Source organism: Podarcis pityusensis, assembly GCF_964106645.2.
Source record: "Podarcis pityusensis genome assembly, chromosome: 17".
In the NCBI taxonomy this organism is placed as follows: Eukaryota; Metazoa; Chordata; class Lepidosauria; order Squamata; family Lacertidae; genus Podarcis; species Podarcis pityusensis.
In genome coordinates, this window is record NC_138042.1 from 27,991,931 (window position 1) to 28,009,528 (window position 17,598).

Consider the following 17,598-nt stretch of genomic DNA (forward strand, 5'->3'; position numbering starts at 1 on the left):
ATAATTATGCCAAATTGACAGATTAATAAGAGAAAGATTATGTCCTTACTGCAGCAATGCAATTATTCCCTCCACATTTTTAATATTTATTTATTTTCACAAATCTGTTTAAGTTTCTTGTGTTGCTAATAAAAGAGGCTAATCCCAAGGCAGGTTGTGTCTTGTTAGCATTGCCCTCCCTCCGGACAGACATATCTGTGATTTTTATAATAAGTGTATTGCAGAGGGAATAATAAATGCATTTAAGTCACTTACAATCCCCATAAAGCTTGAATCCACATAAAGCTTACTGAGCGCACTGATTGAAGCAATTCACACAGGGATGTAGCGGGAAATGTCTAATTATTTAAAGCCCATTAAGTAACAAAATAATAACCACAAATGCACTTAATCGCTGAAGAAAGCAAAGCAGGCTTAAAACAACCACAACGTGTTGTAGGTATATTTCATGAGGTCTATTCTAAAACTTATTTCATAAGGAAGTATGATTGCCAGGCTTTTAATGGCCCTGCTATGGTGTCATGATTCAAAGATGGTGTTGTCATTCCCTATCACATGGATCATCTGCGCCCCTATGCTTAACGTGTTTCCTTTCAGACCTTTGGCTCTGTGAATGAAGACCAGGTGGAGTGCCCAGATGTGCGCTGCCAACAGAAAATAACATAAAAAGAACATTTGTGCCACCAAAAAGAATGATGCAATGTTGCACATGACAATCTATATGGATAGATGCAACTTTAGAAATGTTATTACTATAATTTGGATATATATGCAATACATATCGGCACAGTGAGGAAGCCACTGGGTGACTTCTATGCCTGCTCAGTTTGCCAACCAACGGCTGCTACTGTGCTGCCCCCTCTTCTCCCTTTTTATGCCTTCTTGTCTTTAAACCTTGGACTGGACAGCCCTCAAATAGAGGACAACTGCAAACAGAGGACTGCCATCTAATAGTCCTATTATGAAGTAAGGAAAAGTGAACTATCTCTCTCTCATGCTATCTATTCTAATGTTGTAATGTGTACAACCTTACACATGTTTACTCGGAAGTAAGTCCTGCTGTGGTTAATCCCAGATAAAGATAAAAAAAGGACCCCTGGACGGTTAAGTCCAGTCAAAGGAGACTATGGGGTTGCGGCGCTCATCTCGCTTTTCAGGCCAAGGAAGCCAGCGTTTGTCCACAAACAGCTTTCTGGGTCATGTTGCCAGCAGGACTAAACTGCTTCTGGCACAACAGAACACTGTAATAAAGCCAGAGCACACGGAAACACCATTTACCTTCCCACCACAACAGTATCTATTTATCTGCTTGTACTGGTGTGCTTTCGAACTGCTAGGTCGGCAGGAACTGGGACAGAGCAATGGGAGCTCACCCCATTGTGGGGATTTGAACTGCCAACCTTCTGATCGGCAAGCCCAAGAGGCTGTGTTGTTTAGACCACAGCGTCACTCGCTCCCTTAGTCCCAGATAAACCCCACTAAGAGTCCATAGGATTACAGGCTTAATGATATTTCAGTTATTGCGAAGAGAGCCGGAGGGGAAAAAATATGAACCTTATTTATCTTCATTTTATCCTGATATGACAAGTTGCAGCAATTTAGCACCTGCCGCAGCACTTCTCTGAACTCCATGGTGTTCACCAGGCTGTTCTGTCTTTAAGGTGGGTGATACTATTTTGCTCCCTCATGCATACATTAATTTGTAATGTTACACCTGCCGGTTCAAATTGCACCTGTTAGAGTATTTGACGCTAATACCTCTTCATTACCATACTGCTGACTAGAACATCCTAAGGACCATCTGGTGGGATGTTTCCTCAGACAACCAAGCAAGAAATCCTCTTTGTAACAGGAAACAGGATTCAGGTTATAGAGTTGTAAATCAAAGTTGATCCCCCCCCCCCACCACCAAAAGGCAGCTTCTTGAGCTAGTAGTCCTGCGAGTTTTGTCCTTTTAAAAAGGTATGTTCTGGGGAGGGACCATAGCTCAGTGGTAGAACATCTGCTTTGCATGCAAAAAGTCCCACATTCATGTTGCAGATATTAATATTGTGCAGTTTGAAGTGACTGGGTGCATAGAAACTGATTCCTTTTGGAAATGAAGCATTGCCCATTGACCCATGAAAATATTATTTAAATTTTACCAGCAGAACTCTTCAAAATAGAGCAGAAGACATCAAATGATACATCCACAATACCCATAAATTGTCCTACGCAGTCTAGCACAGGCTTGCCATCTTAGAAATAAAATATGACTCCAAAAATCCAAACTGTGTCTTTCTCCTCCATTCCAGCCTGCCGTAGCCTGCCCAAGGCTATGCAGCTCTTTGGGGAGCCATTACCACATGCTTTGTTCTCACTGTAGCATTCAGGGAAACTAAGGAGGCAACTCCCCTCAAAATGGTGAATTTGCAACTCAATATGTTTGCTACATGATCTAAAGTTACAACACTCACATGTTAGCTACGAGAGAACAACAACCAGTTAGTTAATCACTAACTCAGCAAGAACTCAGAGTATTCTCCTTTGCTTTAATATTGTTGCTGTTGTTTAGTCGTTTAGTCATGTCTGACTCTTCGTGACCCCATGGACCAGAGCACGCCAGGCACTCCTGTCTTCCACTGCCTCCCGCAGTTTGGTCAAACTCATGCTGATAGCTTCGAGAACACTATCCAACCATCTCGTCCTCTGTCGTCCCCTTCTCCTTGTGCCCTTCATCTTTCCCAACATCAGGGTCTTTTCCACGGAGTCTTCTCTTCTCATGTGGTGGCCAAAGTATTGGAGTCTCAACTTCAGGATCTGTCCTTCCAGTGAGCACTCACTGGAAAAACCTCTTCACCAATACACATTTAGGACTTCCCATTTTAAACCTTCATTAATGCACATACATTCTTCATTTCTGTGTGAATTAAATCAATTATACTTAACAGTTGCGTAGAGCTGGGAATGTCTTTCGTCTCAAACACTGGAAAGCCTTTGCCAATGAACATAGGCAACACCGAGCAGATGGACCAATGTTTTGACTTTGTGTAAGACAGCTCCCTATATTCCATGTCTTCAATCATGATGTAAGTTTTCATCATCCAGCAGAAGTAAGCTATGACTACTAAATCAGAATATTGCTGTGACCCAGAGGGAATTGGAGCCAACATGCAAACCAGAGATAAAACAGACCACAAGTTTATTCAGTATTTATTCTATTTATTTGTTTGTTTGTTTGAATTTTTTAGTACCCTTTGAAAGTTTGATTTCAGTGTGCTTTACAACCACATATAAACCCAGTCAGAAAGGAAATGCATACACTCAGAACAATAAAACAGCCAGATACATAGTTTAGCTACAATCAATCAAAAACTTCCATTATTACCAAAGAGGATCAAATTTAATAATGTGCTGTCTCTCAAAAACTGAAATGAAATTATCCAGGAGTAAACCTAACTTATATGTGTTAGTGGAAGGGATTTGCTTCTTCCCCATAGCCGGTATACAATTTTGGATGATTTTTCCTCTGGCTGACTTAATGTTGGCTGCGATTCAAAGTATTAGACAACTTTAGACAATTAGCTCTGCATGCCCAAATGGACTCTGGTCTCGCTTTCCTTCAGTTTTATAGCAAACTGCTTTTGAAACTGGAGGGCTTTCAAAAGAAATCTGAGTTGTGGCATTGAGGACATTGGGTTGGACTAAAAAAAAAAATCCCTTTAGACATGCTCAAACCCCTAGGTGTGCATAAAATCATGACCCTTGTTACTTTTAATTACCTGTTTCATTAATCATGGCTTCATACCATTGCTGTTTCACCTTCTTTATTTTGATAAATTGCATTTTGCTTTGGACACAACCTTTTTTTGTAGAAAGGTGACTAAGCAAATTTACCGATCAGCTACCTGGGGCTCTTCAGATGTCTTGGACCACAACTCCCAACAGCCCCAGCCTGAGCAGCCAATAGTCAGAGATGATAGCCAATGGTCAGAGATGATGGGAGTTGTCATTCAAAACATCTGCTGGGCATCAGCTTGGGTGAAAGGCTTTTTATAGATAATCATATAATGGATTCCACAACCTCTTCATGGGCTTAGAGCTATCATAATTGTGAGCTTTCATGGGATGAAGAAATGAGAAGAACCACACTTTTTTCTAACCTAAGGAGTCTGCAGTGAGATAAATATCAACAACAAGCTTAACTTCACATGAAGATTAAATATCCTCTACTATTTAAGGTGAGAGCTTGGGAGAGGATGATGCAATATATGAGTAGCATCCCCCTGGCTCCAGGCATTGAATCAGTCCATTAACTGACCCATGAAAAAAATTCTGGTCTCTTGCCCTCTATCATGCCTAGGAAATAGGGCACACCATTCAAATACCCCAAAGTACGGTAATTGATTCAATTCTATATGGCCAGAATATATTAAACCCTGTCTGGCAGGAGGGTGTCAAAATCCATCAGATTGCCACTTGCCAGACCTTAATATGTGGCAGCCAGCTTCCCCCCCAGCTCCTGGCCATCAGCTGCAACTCAGGTAGGAGTTTCTACCACGCAGGGCAGGTTTCATCCTCATCACATGTCCCTTTTTAGATTACAGGATAACTAATGTATATTGTTTTAAGATACCGAGCATTATTATTTTTTATTATTTATTGAATTTATATACCCCCCCCCCTTAGACCATTTCAGTGCAGAGGAAGTAGAATGCAAATGGAGGGTGGGGCATAATCATTTATGGACTGAAAGCAACAATAGCGAATATGACTTGTTTTTGCTGGATTGCTTTCCATTCCAGAGAAGGGCCGAATAAGCAAACACCAGAGATTTCTGCTCCTTATTTCAATGGAGTTCTCCGACATCTCTAGCAGGGATGTCGAAGAATTCTGATGAAATCAAAAACAGGAGCAGAAATGGCCAATCTATCCTTATTGGCCCCATGTCCTGAATGGAAATCAATCCAGGGAATACAATGGGTATTTGCTTCTGATGTTGTTGTTCTTGATCCACAGACAATACGGGATTGACTACATCTTTCTCCCCAACCAATTTGTATTGTGTTTCTTACGCCTTGAAACGAATGGTACGTAATAACATAATGACCGTGTAACTGATGAAAGTTATGCAATTTCCCAGGTGCCTGCACTTCCAGAAACCCCCATAGTTTATTATTGTTGATTTATAGCTCACTTTTCATCCAAGGAGCTCAAAATCTTGCCTTTTTATGCATTCCAGACTCCGATATGATTCTATGGTTACAAAATTCATATAGGCACATAAGAAGCTACCTTATACTGAGTCACAGGGTTTTCTCCCAGCCGCAGGGGCGGAGGAAAGGGGTGCGGTGGGGGTGGGCTGCCTTGGGTGTCACCACTGAGGAGGGTGACAAAATGGCAGGTTTTACTCACCGCAGGGTCTGCAACGCGCCCAAGCCACACACCTAGCACACTCTCTGCTGCCCCAAATGGTCTGCCCACCGCTCCCCCTCAGAGGCCCCACACAGCATCCTGCCCCAGCTCACCCCACCTCGTGGGTGGCTAATCCTGCCCCACAGGCAGCTGGCCCTGCTCCCATGGTCGGCTGGCCCCACCCCTGGGCGCAGGGCACAAACGCTGCCCCAGGCGCCCGATCAGCTCACTCCGCCACTGCTCAGCCGTAACTGGGAATTTCACAAATCGAACCTGAGACCCTTCTGTATGGAAACAAAATGTTCTGCCTACACTTCCCCCAAATGAAATTTTAGTATGTTAATGCATCTTACCAGCTCCGATGATGGAAAACCTGTGTAAGGGCTTCTGCTTGTGCAATATGGCTCCCCCCATTCCTCTCTGTGCATCTCATGATTCCTGAAATTGGCTCGAATGGGGCGATCAGGAGAACCCCTGGAACATCGCAGAGGGAGAAGAATGGGATCCTGCCATATGGGAAGCTAAAATGCTTGTGCAGACGGAATGATTGGAAGTTGAGTTCCGCCCAAGGCTTCATTCAGCTGCCAATGCAGTCCTCGTTGACGAATATTTCAGCATGATCTGAAAGCTGGCTTAGTGCATTCATTGCACTAACTGCCTCACCCCAGGAGCTACAGCTGCTCTAAAACCTCCTAGAGAACAAAAAAAAGTGTTCAGTTTTAGAATAACTTTCCCTCTTGTACTGTTCTGATGAGGAAGCTGGTTGTATTTACCAAACAGAACAGAAAAAGGAGGGGGAGGGGAGGAAACCTGTGGATTCTTACAGCTCCCCGAGGCAAATGATTTAGTCAGTAAAAAAGCTCATAAATTAGTTTAAAGGTTAGTGCTTTGAGTAAGGCTACATGCCAAAGCATTGAGATTATTAAATCTTCTGCATTTAATTTATGCTGGTATAACTGAACGAATGTGTGACTCTTGGGAATCATAAAACAACGTTGACATTTTTTTCATTTACCACTACAGGATTTAGTTAACACAGGACACAATCCACCAACTTCTTATTCTGGAGTGGGCATCAGAATAAATAAATGTGACTGTGGAGAGAGAGAGAGAGAGAGAGAGAGAGAGAGAGAGAGAGAATGTATATTTGTTCTCCAAAAGAAATGTTTGTGCCCCAAAACTACTGCCCTGGTTGTATGGAACTCACTCTGAATAATTTGGAATCTAGGACTAGTTCACAATGTATTTTTGATCACATAAATAGTCATGACATTCCCCAAACACCTGGATTTTTTAATAATAATAATAATAATAATAATAATAATAGCACATATACCAGAAGATTGTCAAAATTGTCAGCAGCAGTCCCTGTGACAGGAGGAACTTCCCTTATTCTGATTCAGATGATTGGTCCATCTGGCTCAGTATTGCATGTGGAGGGTGGAAATGAAAGAGAATAGGTTTAACTAGGGTCACTTTGTTAAATATAATGAGTCCGATCTACATTGGGATAACTTGGCTGTGCAGGAATCTTGTTCAGAATATGCTGAGGTAAAGTTTACGTAGATTTCTCTGCATGTTTTTGCCTCAGGCCCAGCCCCTTACATGGACCTCAGAAAGTTGTCAAGAAGAGAATGCAGTCCTCAGGCTGAAAAAGGTTCTTCATCCTTCCTTATATACTGTATTTACTGATGCCAATTCACGCCCAAATTTTAACCCTTTCTCAGCTGCCCAGTCCCCCCTACCGGCCCCTTTCATCCTGCCTGTGCTTTTCCTTCCCTGTCTTGCTCTCTTTCTGGACCTCACTTCTGGCTGCCTCTTTCAGCCCGCAGCTCAGAGGGGCTTTTCTGGTTCTCTGTTGATGCGTTTTGTGTACAGATTGTGCTGAATGCTTCTCCTCAGGCAAGTATTCTTTAGCTTCCCCTGTTGACCACTATTTGGAAGATTGATTCGGCTGGCTGAAATAGAACACCAAACAGTTTATAGCAGCATTTGCTTTGGCGGGGATTTTTTTTTAACACCACCATAAATGGTGTTCGCTTCTTCCTCCCCCAGGAGCACTTTCTTTTTTTCTTTTTTAAAAGAAAAGCTCTTGCTGCACTTTGCCTCCTGTTGTAGCCTGACCAGATTTGGTTCATGCACAGAACCGTTTAATTAGCATGAATAAAGAGAGGCTTTCTAGGGATAAAGCAAACACTTTGAACTCAGCATTTCAAAGCAGAAGAAGCCCGTCAGATTCAGATATGCCATTTCTGTGCCCTGGCTTCTTGATTGGCAGCCAAAAGCATCTAGGTTTAGGACATTCAAGTGATAATTAAGGCTGGGTTTAGGGGAAATGAAATTGGCAGAAGGCCAGAGCATAACAATGGGTTTTGCTTTCATGTAAAAAAAATTGATTGCGTGTCCAGGACCTCTAGACACCCTCAGATATAAACACAGTTCACACAGAATTTTGTTTTTGGCATCATTTTGGCCACAACTTTATTGATTACAGCATGTGAGTGGTTGCTTAGGCATTGGCTAGCGACTATCTGTTCCCACTTAGAGGTAGGAACAGAACTGACATCTGCAAGCCTGTGAAAGTCAGCAAGGGAAAACATTTTTGGGGAGAGCATAGAGCTGGACGTCAGGCTCTCACCTCTCCCCAAATGCTCCCAGGGGCTCTTGCGTGGCCCTAGCCCAGGGCCAGGGGTTTGGACAAAAGCATCGCGAGCCCCTGGATTCCTTTAATGGGATACCTTTGCAGCGGCATCATTGGAGGGGCCAGCACAGCCAACCATACCCCCTCCAGAGCCAGTGTGGTGTAGTGGTTAAGAGCGGTAGACTCATAATCTGGGGAAGCGGGTTCGCGTCTCCGCTCCTCCACATGCAGCTGCTGGGTGACCTTGGGCCAGTCACGCTTCTCTGAAGTCTCTCAGCCCCACTCACCTCACAGAGTGTTTGTTGTGGGGGAGGAAGGGAAAGGAGAATGTTAGCCACTTTGAGACTCCTTTGGGTAGTGATAAAGCGAGATATCAAATCCAAACTCCTCCTCCTCCTCCTCCTCCTCCTCCTCTTCTTCTTCTTCTTCTTCTTCTTCTCCACCAACCAAAATTAACCAATGCCTAACCGCAACCTTACAAGTTGTGAGGATTTGCTACACAGTAGGCAAAAACCAAATGACACAAGCCAATCAGCCAAATGGTAAAAATTCCTACCAGGCCCCTGCCCCAAAGCAGATGACCCCATGACAGGCATAGCAAGGTCAATGCAAACAACCCTAAATATAGGGAGGGTGGGCGAGTGATCTGATGCGTGCAGCGAAAAGAGGAAAACACTGCGTGCAGGGAATAAATAGCACCCCAACAGTCATTCAACTTTGCAACATCAAATTCTCCCCAGCAACAATTGAAGGTGTCCTATCAGATTCGTAGCCATCCAAACTAACCCACCCAGCAACAGAGGGATGTCTTGGTTGCCCCCACAACAACACGTGCTCTCCCTGAAGGAGAACCCGCTTTCCTGAAAAGCAAGGAACTGCAAAAACCTTCCATAAAGCCCAGTCCTCTCGTCTACCTAGAAGTGAGTCCTATTGAATTCAGTGGGACTCACTCCTTAAGATTGCAGTTTTAGGACTGCAGCCAGCAGGACTACAATACTAACACTGCTTACTAAATAATTGAGCCCCATTGAATTCAACAGGCCTTTCCTGTGATTAGGATTGCTCTGTTAGTTGCTAGCTTTGATTGTCCCTTCAGAGCACACTGTACTTTGCATACTCACCTTGACCACACACTTATGCTCTCTTGAACTTGCAGAGCAAAAAGAGTGTTTCTAGGCATCAGTGCCTCGGTATCTAGGAGAGTTGCTCAGGGCTCCACCAAAGACATACAGTGGTACCTTGGTTCTCCAACGCCTTGGTTCTCAAACACTTTGGTTCTCAAACTCCAAAAACCCGGAAGTAAGTGTTCCGGTTTTCAAATGTTTTTCAGAAGCCAAACATCCGATGCGGCCGTCGGCTATTGTTTTTGGGGCACCTGCGCCAAACAGAAGTTGTGCCTTGGTTTTAGAACAGTTTGGAAGTCAAATGGACTTCCAGAACTGATTAAGTCTGGCACTTTTGTTTTTGTTATTTATTTGGCGTTTTTGTTTTTGAGGCTTTTCCGATTAAATTGATTGATTGATTATGTGACTGCAGAAATGGATAAAAGCCCCCCATCCAAACAATGACAATCATCAGTGCAGGTAAGAAAATAATAATAATTTAATTTTTTTTCATCTACAATACTGTCTTATTTATTTTATAGTACAGTACATTGATTATTGCTTTTCTTTTATGGATCAATGGTCTCGTTAGAGAGTAAAATTCATGTTAAATTGCTATTTTAGGGGTTATTTTTAAGTCTGGAACGGATTGATTCATTTTGTATTACTTTCTATGGGAAAGCACGCCTTGGTTTTGGAAAGGACTTCCAGAACGGATTAAATTTGAGAACCAAGGTACCATTGTAGTAGATTATTTCTTTCTTTATAGTTTTGTACGAAAGCTCAACTCCACCAAGAAGGTGTTTGAAGCATATTTGAGCTTCCTCTGCAACTACTTTTGAGACTCCGTGGCGCCTCAAGCTCCCAGGGAGCCAGCATCATGCTGTGCTTTATTGACATTGAGGAGTTGTAAAGACCCAGGTGGCAGACAAAGAGCCAAATGTCCTGTTAAAATGTCCACAGACTGAATCCTTGGAAACAATCATGCCTGGGATTCCTGATTGACTTGTGAGGAGTAAAGAAATCTCCTAAACTTTGTTTTCTGTGTTCTGTGGCTTGCTCACCACAGATATGAGGGGAAACATTGTACTCCCATAAACTCTCCTCCAGTTTGGATTTAATCTGAACCAGAGAAAGATAGGAGAAAGCTGTCTGCTTATCATTATGAGGTTGGGGGGCAGTCAGTCTGAATGAACCCCCCTGTCCCTTTCAGACTGGCAATCCTATATCTGTGATGGTATAATTTATAAGATGAAGGCTGCCAAACCTTCCTCTTTTCCCCCTATGCAGCCCCCTGTACCCAGAGATGCACCTGGTGGGGGGGAGAGACAGGGAGATGAGAGGCAAAAGTTGGTTTCTGCAAAGTCCTGTCTGCTACCCAGCTAAAAATTAACCTTTCCTTCACCCCCATTAATAAACATCTCAAATATGAAAAGTATTTTTGCCTGGTTGGAACAGGTTCCTGAATTCTGATAGTGCCTCCTGCTTATCTGGAATGAGGAGGGTGTGTAGTGATGTAGAAAATTTGGGATTTGGCTTTTTCTGCCCAACTATCCAAGGGTCTCTGAGTCCCCTAAGTCAATAATCAGTCAGAGAAGAATGAGTGGAGGCAGGATCCAGTGGGAAACAAGGCAGGTCTTTATTTTTCTGTTGTGACTGAGTCCCCCACCCTCCTTGCAAGGAAGTGAGAGACCCAGAACAAAGAGAAACCCCTCCTTTCGAAGGTTAGCATTTTTGGCATGGAGAAGGAGAACATTCCCTTTACAAATGTCAGAAATACACCACACATAAGGTAGGATTACAGTGGCTCAGCCAGGTCAAGGCATGACATTCCTCAGGATTAGCAAGCTTTGCATAGTTCCAGGTAGAGTTTACTCAAAGCATCAACACTGATGAGACAATCAGGATGCCCAGCAGCTGATTCCTATATGCAGAGAGTCTGGGCAAACAATGACAATTAACACAAAGGAGGTTCACAGATTTGGGAGAAATCCCTTCAGGCGCTTCCCCTGGTGGTTATCTGCCTACGTGGTCTCAGGCAAGGGGAATTATATTGGCAAAACCTATTGGTGTTTTGTAACTTTCTGACTAGTTGCAGGACCTTAGCCAGACCTAGCAGAGTACACGTAGAATCCACAGAAGCAATTGGCGACTTGGCTGCAGATAGGATAGACAAAGCAGGAACCAGGAACTTGTAGTTAGGTGTTTATTATATACAGTGGACTATTTACAGGAACAGAACACAGATCTTTAGCTAGCTCTCTGACACGACTCACAACTCCTACACTGACACAGAACTCTGAACCTCTGCACTAACACATTCCAGTTAGTAGACCATTAATTATCACTCCCTTGAGAGAGCTTGACCAATCAGGGAGCGGTCTCCATGTCTCTGTTATCACCAGGCAGACTTACTCCTTCACATGACCTTCTGGCTGGCTGCCAAACCTTAATTGACTCTGTGTGAGTAGCTGCACGTACACAGTTTCCCAACAAATTATGGAGGATTCCCGCAATGCAAAGAGGCACACGAAACCAACCAGTTTCAAAAAGAAGAATTATACATTTATTCTATATTTGAGACCTTAGAATTTTTACAACAGTAGGAAATAGCTTACTGTGCAGAATTAAAATTCACATCCGTTGCTCCACCCACTTTTGGGCCCTCCCATCAGTGACATATGACCTTCAGAAGGTTGTTCAGAAAGATCCCTCACTACTGACATAGAGAAAGGGCATGAATCTGGGGCGAACCTAAACAGCCATGCCAAATCCACTTTCCCATTCACTGGTGGTGATCTGGAGGTGGATATGGGGGGGGGGGGCACCCATCCTTACCTGCCAGTAAGGAAGAACATTGATGATGTCCAGAGGTCTTCTGCTTCTGCTATACAGCCCAAGCTGGTGACAAAGCTAGCTGCTCAAATGGGAAAAAAGTTTGTAAAAAAAGAAAAGAAGGAAATCATAAGAAAACCTTCCTTGATGTAATTCTGATCCCTCCCCTGCCAAACCATTTCATCATTTCCTTTTGCTTTGCAGTATTTACCTTAAAATGACCCCATCAAATCCATCAATCTCCTAAAATAGCCCTAATATGAATGCATTTTTTCTTCTTCTTCTTCTTGTGTTTCTGCCCTCCTAAAACTGCCTCATGTCAATGGCCTGTGTGCATGTTCACAATCACCGTGAAGCTCTCTTTCGTTCCATTGATTGCAATTGGAGAAATTTAAGGACTGGCTTAACTTCCCTAGCTGTGTCCATGTATTTTAAAATTGCTTAACTCCGAACTAGGCTCATTGTTTAACTTAAACATGCATATTCCACTTTTCTAGACCAAACTGCCCAAGGTGATAAACGACTCAGGAATTGTGGGAAGTGTGGCTACCAAGCACCTGAGATGAATGTATTCACTGCTTTTGTTTTTAAGGGAAGTCATTCCTTAACATTTTTTAAAAAAACAAAAACAAAAAACTTTCTGCACTGATTTCTTTAAAAGTGAAAATAATTTGATTGATTGATTGATTGATTGGATTGGATTGGATTGGATTGGAGCATAGCAGCCAGTCTCTCTTGCTTCTGGAAATATAGAAGTGTAGAACCATAAGGAGCTTCCTTATACTGAGTCAGTCCATTGGTTCACCAAACTCAGAATTTTCTGCAGTGACTGACAGCAACTACTCTCCAAGGTTTCATCCAGGGCTTTCTCCCAGCCCTACCTCGAGATTCTGGGCAACATAGGTGCCAAGCATAGACTGCTGGAGAAATGACTTGCAGAAGGCAAGAAAGAATACTCACAGCTCACAGGTCAAAAGTAAGGTGAGCACAACAAAAGCCGAGTGCCCCACTGATGAGAATTTCACTGAATTTTCTCTCTTCTTTGATGTTTTTCAAATGCAATTTCATTTCTCATTACTTTTCAAAGAATGATTAAAAAAATGCATTTTTGGAACAGCGCTAAAAAATAATTGAACCATATTGCACGTTATAAAATATGACAGCGGAGGAATTAAGTATGTGCTGCTGTTTGAGGCTCACACAATTAAAATGCGCCGCTGCAAACGGCAGTACAAAAAGGTCTTGTGTCTCGAAATGTTTCAGCAGCTCCTTTTTATCTCTTGTCTCGAAAAAAGACCAGCACTGAATTTATCTGTAGGTAGAAGAAGGGAGCTTCTCCCAAATGCAATAATACTGTGGTGTCTGATTACATCAGGGCATCCCAAACTCTGCCTGCCAGTGTATCAATATTTGGCACAGTGGCTTGTTAGAGCCGTTTTGTCCCTGATGTTGCAAAGGTTGTTAGACATGTGTCATCTTTGTCCAAAAACATGTGGCTGATGAGCCACATTTGCCCCCAGGGACATGGGAGCCATTTCTCTGTGATGCAATCTCAGCCTCTTTGAGGTATCTGTGTTTCAAGGAACCATGAGGACTGGAGCAACAGCAGATTGTTGTTTTTATTTAACTGTTTATTTGTGTGGTAGTTTATTATTCCATTTATTTGCATGCACTGGCCCATCATTAAAACATTAAGATTTGGGTGAGCAGAATTCCCCTACCTCTCTTCCCCCTGCCTGCCACCCACTCCACCCACAAATCGGTTTTGGAGGTTGGAGGAACCCCCAGTGAAGATTTAGGGGGTATGCAGGGGACATGCCTTGGGAATGTTTAGGGGGGAGGCAGAAGAGGATATATTGTTTATTCATATCCTTCCTAACTTGCGCTAGCAAGTTCTATAACTTAGCAGAGTTTTAACATTCCCCTTTTAAACACACAGCGGATAGTTTGTTACAAGCTTGTTTAAGCTTCTCAATATAGATTCCTGGTAAGATCCCTTATTTCCCTCTTAAAAGAATAAACACACCACAATCGCATTTAAGATATATAAAAGTCATTTACTCACATCATCAGTTCACAGTTGGATCCCTGAAGGCAGACTTAGTTACAGATATATACATGTGGATCTACCCCATGTGGGGGGTTAATCCCAGTGACTGCAGACTGGCAGTCATTGCAGTTCACACGACAAAAGGAAGATGGAGAAGAAGGGGAAAGAGAGAGATGGCTGTGTGCCTTGTGCTTTTGTTACCTGCATAGGTAAGGTCACACCCACCTCTTGTCACATGCAAGAGGAAGTATGTCCCAGCCCAGGAGGAAACAGGAAGTTTTTGACTTGCTGGTCCAAACATCCCCTTGCATGTCCACTCTAGGAAAACAAGGTATGTTGTACTTGACTGCTACTTATGTATCACATCCCACACATGCAGTAGGAAGAGAGGAAGGGTAAGTTATGTTGCATGAGCTCCTACAACCTTAATGAATCAATCCGCTTCTAATAGTCTTGACTCTTGGTGCAATATTACTGCCCATTTTAAGTGAACATTTACCTGATTATATCAGAAAGCTATGTTTTGTTTATTGTATAATTGCTTTAAGGATAATTGTCCAAGGGGTGCTTTACAAACTATTGGCAAGAGCCCAGCACTGCCTGGGATTTTTTAGAAACCCCAAAAATGCTGTGGTTTTTTATAATATATATATATATATATATATATATATATATATATATATGGATAGCGTAATTTCTTTAAACCCATCACACATACCCAACCCCCCCCCACACTAACCAAAATGAAAAAAACTTGGGTGATGTCACACCAAAGTTCACCATATTGATTCAAAATGTCAACAGAGACTCCCACCTTGAGAAATGTGGCGATAATATTTTGAGAGGCATCTGAAGGTATAGAGAACAGACAATCGGGACTTCCGGATTGGCGCCTCTGGCAATGGCGGATTTCCTCCGATCGGGAGGAACCCGCTCCGTGAAAAACAGGGTCTGAACTGCCACGGCGAGGCGGAGACCCATTAAAAACCACAGGCGGGAGAAGCCTGTGGACGTGGGATTCGGCTGGCACCTTTGTGCCTCTCCTACTCGCGGGGAAACCCTGTTTTGGGGATCCGGAGCTACGTGGGGTGAGTGGCGCGGTGCTTTGAATCGACTGCTTCTTTCACGGAGTGAAGCCGCATTGCTGTTGCCGGAGAGCGCTGACTTTTTCCTGTGGACAATTGGATTTTAAACAACTATTCGTGAGTAAAATGGAAAATTGGATTTTTAAATATTTCAATTTGGCACTGAAACGGGAAGGTTATAAACAGGAAGTCCGCCTCCCATTTTTGTAAATAGACTGAAGCAAAGACGTTACAAGTAAAGCCTTTGATAGCTTTTGGCAAAGGATCAAATTTCCACCGGTTTAAAGTTACAAAGCCCCCTTAGGAAGCAGGAGAAGAGGGGGAAATTTTGGATCTAGTGAGCCTGCAGGAGAGAGTGAAAAAATCAAATTACCACTGCTCTGAACCTGGGAACGGGCTGCCAGATGACGTTTGGAGAGAGTGCTTTTGACAGAACGGATTTGACAGCTAGCTAAACAACAGGAAGATACTATTTCCATTGTCCCTTTCTGCGTTTTAAAAAAAGAGGAAAAGTAACTGAAATTTTATCTTTAATGTTTGAAACTGTGCTTGAAAGAACTGATACAAGTGGAGACTTTCCCTCTAGAGGGAGCTTTTGAAACTGTAACAGGACTGTAACTGGGGAATTTCCAGCTGCAGAAAAGGAGTTTGGGAACCAGAGAGCGACCTTGGACTATTTAAAAATGTTGATAGGAGAGGCCATTGTGACTGTTTTATGTAAGATAAGCTGTTCGCTGGGACAGCTTCACAAGAAGATGGATGATATGACTCTCAAAGTTGATAATTTGGAACAGAAAGTGACCAACTTGAGTCAAAAAGCGAACACTAACACAGAAATAATTCAGGACTTGGTACAGGAACCCATTTTGGCAGGACAAATGGTGGAGGAGAAGGAGAATGCAGCTGTTGTTCAACATAAAATAATACAAGTGTGATCTGTGGATTTACAGAAGCAAATTGGAGATTATAAATTGAGGCCTTCTATGATTGAATCCAGGAAAAGCCAGACTCCGAGGAATGGATCCCGGTTTGGATTAAAGAAGGAAAGTTGGAAAGAGCCCTCTATGCAGGGATTAACTGACTTTTGGGACATGGACTCGGGCCTGGAGGAGATTGAAGTTTTGGGGGCCTTTGGAATTGGAGGAATTTTGAAATATACCTGGAAATACTTTATGGACTGTAGTTTTAACTATGGAAACTTAGCTGATTTGTTCAGAAGGAAGAAAAGGATTGACAGGTTGGAATTTCCCCGAGATTGGCTCTTTAGCATTAAAGAAAATGAAGAAGACCTGCAGAAGGGACTTGGAAAAGAGTTAAGAGCCTCGGACATAAGATCACCAGGTTGATGGACTTTATGGAATTGACGGAAAGGACTGGCAGAATCCGAAACCTGGGAGAGGAGATGGTGGAAGAAGTTTGGAAAATTTAAAGTTTTTATATAGACTTATGGTAAAACTAATGAGTGATAGAAAAATGGTGGAATTATTTTTTATTATTATTTTTTTATGGGCTTAACAGAAATGTTATAAGGTGTTAAGCACATATAAGTAATTTAGTTTTAATGGAAAATAAGGTTAAAATAATACGTTATTTACAATATCACAGAAAATGGAGAAAGGATTTGCTGAAACAATTAATAGAAGCGGAACACAAAAAGGGAGGTTTGAGGAGGTCGAGGAAACAAGGGAACGAAAGATAGAGTATGGAAAAGAGAGGATGTATGTTTTTAAATTGTTTTTGTTTTGGGGAGTGGGGTTTGTTTAGTTTAGCTTAATGTGTCTAGGTTGTGTTTTTTATTGTTTATATATTGTATTGTATTGTGTTTTCTCTCTCTCTCTCTCTCTCTCTTTGTTTTTTTTCTTTGTTTTTTCTTCTGTTTTTTCTCTTTTGTTTTTTTTTCCTCTCTTTTTGTAATCTATAAAAGTAATAAATATTATTTAAAAAAAAGAGAGAACAGTCAATCGGACAGACGGGCAAACCACTTTCGAAACTATTTAGTAGATAAATACTCTCACTCACAAAGAGAGACACACAGACCGCTTTGTTATGCAGAAGCCAAAAATTCCACATCCACGTTCTATCTTTGAAAAACATCTGCAGCTGCTCGAAGACGAATGGGGAGCTGCTGTATTAATGCCCTGAAGAAAGCCCCTATTAGGAAATGAGTGGGTTTACCGCAGGCCTCCGTTTAGCAAACAGATAACATTTTAATCTTGGCTCCTTTAGGATATTGGCTGCTTTGTGATATGTTGGTCCTGATAAAACAGTATCTGAACTATAGCCTGTGCTCTGGTTTGCTGGCAGAAAGAGGCTTTAGCAGCATTTGTCAGGGGGCGGAGGAGTATCGAATGAGTTTAGATTTGGTGGCAACTTCAGTCCTGTCAGTCGGCTTAACAATACCTCCCACGTAAGAGGAGACATATCTCATCTACCAAACGACAGCGCATGATGGGTTTGGGTTTGACAATTCATTCTTCCGGGCACAGCACG